Raw genomic sequence first — 7,341 nt, 5'->3', positions numbered from 1 at the left:
TGGGGTTGTTTTATTTTTTATTTTTGTGGGGGGACTCTTATTCTTTTTTTACTCGGGGTTTTTGTGTGTGTAAGAGATTTGAGGGACAATGTCTTTTTAACACCATCTTGCTGAAGTGTATCATAACCACAGTTACTTGTATCTTATAAAATCTGAGCTTATTAAGGTGTCTCAGGAATAATCTTGCCAAAATTCAGACACACTAGCACTGCTGTTGACTTCCAAGAAATTACTGAAGAGTAGGAACTTAAAAGTGCTCTCAGGAACTGGCAGCATTTATGACTGAACTAATGATATCAAAGATCAGTTCTTTTAAAACCACTACCAAAGTTCTAGAGAAACGCAAGAGCTTGGCTAAAACGAACTCAAGTTAGATTATTAATTTCAGAATAAATAAAAATCCTTACCTCCAGTTTCAAACAAATTATCAAGCTCTGATATTAAAGAGATCTTGTTATGTTTATGATTATCTCAGTCCCATGGGTTACATAACAGTTTTGGAAACAATCAGAAGACCGTCAGTATGCCTGTTGACTATAACGTCAGTAAACACGTCTAGCACTCCTTTCCTGAATTACAACAATTAATTAAAACACACTAGTCTAATGGTAGTATTTCTTCTGCTTGATGAAACAACCACTGGTGATGCCATGCATATCAGTGATGTCATGACCGTCCTAATCTTATGACAAAACCAGGGGAGGTTAGCTGTAAAAGAGCTGATAGACTTTCAGATGGTCAATGTAAGTTAGTTTGTGAGACCTTGGTATTTCCTCCTTGTTGATTAAAGCCACTAATAAATTCTTTATCCACAAACATTATCTGCCTCAAATTCTTGTTTAGTCAATTACAATAAAACAGATGACAAAAACTGTGCAGGTAACTGATCTCTAACTCTAGAGTTGAATTTCCCAAGTTTGCCTGTAGCAAGGGTTGGATTTTTACCACCCACACATTGCTTTGCTTACGTGAAACAAAAATCTGACAAGCTTTCAAAAGTCTCCACCTCCGATTCTCTTGCTGCTAATCTTGTCATTGTTAACACAAAACTGCTGTTTGCCGAGGCCAACAACTTTCAGTGTTTCGCTTTGTCCTGGGCCACACCTGCTTAACCACTAGTAAAACAACTAGTTAAAAAATAATAAAAAGTTATTAAGGGCATGTTTTGTACGTGTTGATAGATATGGAAGGACAGGTTCAGCCTTTTTCCCATTCCCATTTCTGAAAGTTAGTTTTCAGTATCTTGAGTTCACAAATGTTGTATGTAATTGGATATAAAACCTCACATCTTTGTTTTTTCTCCAGTTCAACTTTCCTCTTTTTCTAACCCCACCCTCCCCCCAGTGGATATGTGGATTGATTGACAGTTTCTGCCGAAAATTGGCCAGAAATAAGTAATTAAAGGGTATGAAGTTACATGATGGAGATTATCTTCATGTCCGTGGACCAGCATGCTCAGAACCCAACATCCATTGCTTTATTTTTCCACAATATTTTACCTGTCAGAATCTTGAATCATCCCTATTCCTTAGAGGAAATATGTATTTCCACATTCCTGACAAAGAATAGAAATTGTTTAAGGATAAAGAAGTAAAACTTACTTTGAGTAAGTAAAAAAAGCCCAAATAACACCTCGTCTGAAAAAAAAGAGGAATGAATTCTTAAGGCTAGAGGGTGACACTTATTTCTGGTGAAGTTTAACTATATTATAAGTGAAACGTATTGCAGCTTTGAGAAAATGCTGTGTATTCATTCTTCCTTCAGGAAATGCCAATTTGTGGTAGCTGCTGCTGACAGAGTTCATGACCTGAAAGAACTTTAGAGGGTTAAAAAAGTCTTGGTTCTTTCCACCAGCCTGGCATCAAAATCACCAACATATACTTATGCCTACTAGCAATGTCATTCAGCTACTAAGGCATGTAAACATTGGGGGGGGGTTTAAGGGTTATGACCTGCTTTTTCTGAACTAGTTTGCTTCCCTCCTTCCCTCAGATGTCTACTGCAAAGTGCAAAAATTTAATTCTACCTTAATTTTTCCTTTTGCAATTAATGAGTAAGAATATTGAAAGGATTTCAAGTGGTGTTGAGGAAATAAGTTGTTGTTCAGTACTTGGAAAATACAGGAGCAGGTAGAACAAGTGATATGTTCCAAGTTAGGCTCATATCTCTGTGGGAACTGAGCCGGCAATTTTTTTGTGCTTATTCCTAAGAACATTATCCAAAGACATGCTATAATCCTGCCAATAAGAAACACTGGAGATATCATTTATTCACAGCAAGACAGATGGAGGTTAGGTAACACACCTATATGCTGTGGAATTAAAACATTAGCTGGAAATCAGGAGCCTTGTTAATCACAGCTGTGCACTTGTGCTACTAAACTTTGCAGGCAATGCGCTGGCTGCAGGTCTGTGGATTTGTCCCTTCCTCCTTCTCCATTATCCTACATCTACAGCACAAGGGCATGGGACACTCAAACTCTGCAGTGCCAGAGGCAAGCTGAGAATGGTGGGGTTACTCCTGGAGATGCAGCTGTTCTTCATTCACTCCTGGTCTCTAAATGCTTTTTTGTGGGCCTGCTGTACCCAGGAGCTACCGGCTAAGTACTTACCTGAAAGTCACAAAAAGAAATGCTTTCCTCACATGGAGTTTGATATGCCCTTAGCACATTTACACAGCAAACTAGAGGTCTGCCTGTCTTCCACATGCTCAAAGCCAGCGCAAGAAGAGTCTGGGATAAGAGGCTGACCCCTCACTATAACTTCCTTTTAGGTAACTGCAGAGAAGTAACGTCTTCCCTGAGCCTTCTCTTCTCCAAACTGAACATCCCCAGCTCCCTCAGTTGTTCCTCATCACAGCTGTGCTCCAGACCCTTCACCAGCTGTGTTGCTCTTCTTTGGACAGACTCCACCATCTCAACATCTTTCTTGTAGTGAGGGGCCCAGAACTGCACACAGGATTCAAGGTGCAGCCTCACCAGTGCTGAGTACAGGGGGATGATCACTGCCTTGGCCCTCCTGGCCACACTATTGCTGATGCAGGCCAGGATGCCATTGGCCTTCTTGGCTACCTGAGCACAAGCTGCTCATGTTCAGCTCCGTCAATCAGCACCCCCAGGTTCTTTTCCACCAAGCAGCTTTCCAGCCACTCTTTCCCAAACCTTTAGCGTTCAATGGGATTGTTGTGACCCAGATGCAGGACTTGGCACTTTGCCTTGTTGAAACTCACACAACTGGCCTCAGCCCATTGATCCAGCCTGTCCAGATCCCTCTGCAGAGCCTTCCTACCCTCCAGCAGATCAATGCCCCCACACAGCTTGGTGTTGCCTGCAAACTGGCTCAGGGTGCACCCAATCCCCTTGTCCAGATCATTGATAAAGACACTAAACAGAACTGGCCCAATACTGGGTCCTGGGGAACACCACTTGTGCCCATCTGCCAAATGGATTTAACTCCATTCACCACCACTCTCTGGGCCCCAGCATCCAGCTATTTGCTGTCTTTTACCCAACACAAGCACACCCATCCAAGCCATGAGCAGCCAGTTTCTCCATGAGAATGCTGCAGGAAATGGTGTCAGAGGCTTTTCTAAGGTCTAGATAGACAACATCCACAGCCTTTCCATCATCCACCCTGTCATAGAAGCAGATCAGGTTGGTCAAGCAAGACCTGCGTTTCATAAACCCATGCTAACTGGGCTGATCACCCGGTTGCCCTATACATGCTGTGTGTTGTACTCAAGATGATGTGCTCCATAACCTTCCTTAGCACCAAGGTCAGACTGACAGGCCTGCAACTCCCCCGATCCTCCTTCTGGCCCTTCTTGTAGATGGATGTCACATTTGCTAACCTCCAGTTACTGGGACTTTCCTGATAACCAGGACTGCTGATAAATGGTGGAAAGTGGCTCAGTGAGCAATTCCACCAGCTCCCTCAGTACCCTTGGGTGGATCCCATCTGGGCCTGTAGCCTTGTGTGTGCCTAAGTGGTGTGTGTCCTGGGTTCAGCAGTAGCAGTCATTTTTCTCCTTCTTGGTAGCTGGTGCAGTGCTGTGTTTTGACTTTCAGCTCGGGAACAGAGCTGATAACAAGGATGTTTTGGTTTGGCCAAGGACTTTGTGAGCCTCATGCTCTGCCAGGGGGAGGGGAAGCCAGGAGGAAGCAGAGACAGGACACCTGACCCAAACTGACCAAAGAGGTATTCCATACCACAGCACGTCATGCCCAGGATGTAACTGGGAGTTAGCCGGAAGGGCTGGGAGACTGCAGGGTTGGAGGAGGTATCGGTCGGTGCTTGGTCGGGCTTGGGGGGCGAGTTATCGGTCGGCTGGTGCTGAGGTGTTGTATTCTCTTCCCTTGTTATTTCCTTTATCATTATTATCATTGGTGGTAGCAGTAGTGATTTGTGTTATACCTTAGTTACTAAACTGTTCTTATCTCAACCCGTGGGAGTTGCATTCTTTTGATTCTCCTCTCCATCCCTCTGAGAGCAGGGGGAGGGCAAGAAAGAGGGGGAAGTGAGCGAACGAATTACCTGACTGGGTTTAAACGACAACAGTGTGTCACTCAGGAATAATTGGGGAGCGAATGTGTTCAGTGTTCAGAATTCAGCATGCTTTAAAAAGTGCTTTGCTTGGTAGGTTTTGGAGGCAAAATGAGAGAGTTTTGAAATGTTGCATTTTTGTGTCAATTTGCACTCCCTGCCATACAGATGGAGCTTATTTCATGGTACGATTAACAGTCAGGTGCGAAGCCGGTGGAAATAAGATCAGGGCACTACAGTTTGCTAAGTGGCTTGCAGATGTACAGAGCAGCAATCAAGTTTACAACAGCAACTAACTGGAGGCTGATGCCCTTAGAAAACTAAAGGAGACACTAATTGCACTCTACTAGGGAGGCAGCATGTTAAGCCACTTCTCTTTTCTAATTATCCTTAATCTTTTTGCTCAGTATAAAAAATGCATGCCTCTACATGTGAGTGCTACTTTGCTTCTATTTCTGCTCTGTTCAAAAGCATGCAAATGGGTTAGTCCTGTGGGACCTGCAGCAGTGGTGTCTGCAGCTACGAAATTTCTGCAGTTCTGGGATTTTGTCCGCGGCAGCTAGGGTGCATGATGTTTCAGGTGGCAGCTGCCCCTTTGGTTAGAGTTTCTTCTGTTTTAATCTCTTGACTTCTTCTAAAGTAAGTCTTTCCAGATCAGTTTGGTAATGTTTGTTCTTTTGGTGTGGAAAAACAAGCCAGCTTACTTTACATATGGGCAAAGTGGTCAGGTGGGAAAGAAGGAATAAATAGAATTTTCTTCAAAGCATTTCTTGGGAAACAGAAGCTATTTGCAGACGGCATATTTCATGAAAAGGAAGGGCAAGCTTGAGTGAGATTTGCAGCTTAAAAAAGGAATATGGTTCAGCTATGTTTCTCAGCTATTTGAACGCATCTTCAAATTGAACCAGCTCCGAGTCACCTGTATTAGTGGTGTACACTTATTCAGCAGGCCTGGATCATTTGTAGTAGTCTAGTACACAGTTCCTGGGACCTTGTCAGGAGCTGGGTGTGTGAAAGTTTTCAGCCCTGTTTCCTGCCTTTGCCCATGACAGTGAAACAGACTCCTAGCAGAGCTGGTGAAACTTTGTCTTCCTCCCCAGAGCCCTCCAAAACCTGTTATCTGATGAAAACACTAATTAATAATGTCTGGATTTTTGTTTGGTTCTTTTTTAATTGTTTTCATAACAATTTATAACCAAAATAGTTATCTGTAAGTAACTAAAGGGGGAAAAAAAGTAAATAACCAAAATAATCATCCTACATTTCACTGTACTAATAAAGCTGCTTCCAGGATGTCCTTTAAAATCAGTGGTTGTGGTTGACACAAAGGTCTAACCTGATCATTTATGGAGTGAAAAGCATTCAGTTCATGATTACTTTATCACCAGCAACTGTAACATCTTGAAAGTGGTGTAGTGTGGCCTATGAAAAAGTTTGAAAACATACAAAGTTCTTAGTGGAAGCCAAAGCTATTGTGCTGTGTGGAGTTTTGAGACATTTGAGCACGTTTAGGAAGGAGTTTCATGGGAGCCTCACTGTTGTGAGGTTATAGACACAGGCTCTTCTATCTGAACACATTGAGTTATTCAGGTATTGACTGTGTTTCCATTTCAGATTATAAAGCATGAACTCATCTTAAAAATCTTCTCTTTCTTTTTCATATGTGTGTTCATCTGAGAAAAGCATAATTGAAAAGTTAAAGGAGAAATATATGTAATAAAACCCAAAACAAGAAAACATACTTTTATTTTTTAATATTTGAGGCAAATTTAGTTAATACTTTAGTGTGCTTTTTACTACTTGTTATTATCTGCTTCCAAAATACAAAATGTTGTCATTGTATTTGAGACCTTTGTTGTCCCAGAAAAGAAAGACCGTGCTTGAAAACTCAGAATCTTTTTACACATTTTTATGCTATTTTAAAACTTTACTTGAAATTGTGATAGAAGCACTTTTGATACATGATTATCTTCTTTTAAATAAAGATTTATACAGAATATAAAATTATAGTCAAGCTGAAAAGTAGAGATTTCTCACTGAAATTAATCTGCTTTTTCAAAAACGTTTTCATTGATACTGTGTTACAGTGAACTGTCTTGTTTTCTGTGAGTGCATGTCATTTTTTATGTAAATCTAACAAGCTGTTATTAGGTGCTCACGATTTGATTTAAACCATCTTTGTAAACAGCAGTAAATCAACTGTATACAGAGAAGGCAAATATTAATTAAAATAATCAGAGTTCTGGTCTTTGCAAGACAGCTTCCAGAATGAACCAACATGAAAACTGGTCTCTGTTTTCCACTGTCTGTACATGAGCCCTCGGGTTATCAAGGTATTAAGCATGAGGCAGCTTGCAGAGCAGCAGAACCTAGAAACTTTCATTCCCTTTCAAAACCAGTGGTTGTAGACTTCCGCAAACACACAGAGAAGAGGAAAGACGTTGTTCAGGTCCTTATGGGGAACAGCAGTACTTGGCGCAGGATGTGCTTGCACAGGCTGGCTCACATCTCCCTACCAGGCATGCTGGGGTGCTGGCTCCCACAGAGAAGAGCAGGGGTTTACCCTGACCAGTTGCTAAACTGGAAGCTGTGTGGTACCACAGATTTTGCATTACATTTAGCCTCAGCGAGTTGGACAGATGCTCAGTGCTCTCCGCTTTTAATCTCTTTCTTGTACACTCCTGAAAGACACATACCTAGCTCATTGAATTTTCTGTGCAATGTGGGATATAGCACTAGGTGCCTGCAGACAGGCAGGTCTCCTCCATTCTTGCTGCGGAAGTGAGCAGAAAGGGGTTTG

General features: G+C 41.9%; 1 long non-coding RNA gene across 1 annotated transcript; it reads right to left on the bottom strand.

The window, feature by feature from the left end:
* Positions 1-1,779: 1,779 nt before the first annotated feature.
* Positions 1,780-2,240, bottom strand: LOC130596588 (uncharacterized). Its single transcript, XR_008971564.1, has 3 exons — positions 2,111-2,240; positions 1,953-1,999; positions 1,780-1,887 (listed from the first exon to the last, which is right to left on the bottom strand). It is a non-coding gene; the product is annotated as an uncharacterized LOC130596588 (long non-coding RNA).
* Between the last annotated feature and the right edge of the window lie 5,101 nt (positions 2,241-7,341).

This window comes from Pezoporus wallicus, unplaced genomic scaffold (assembly GCF_028554395.1).
Source record: "Pezoporus wallicus isolate ANWC-B61680 ecotype Strahan unplaced genomic scaffold, APGP_CSIRO_Pwel_v1 contig_7293, whole genome shotgun sequence".
Lineage (NCBI taxonomy): Eukaryota > Metazoa > Chordata > Aves > Psittaciformes > Psittacidae > Pezoporus > Pezoporus wallicus.
The sequence above is the reverse complement of the archived record's forward strand: the minus strand, read 5'-3'. Positions and strand labels throughout refer to the sequence as shown.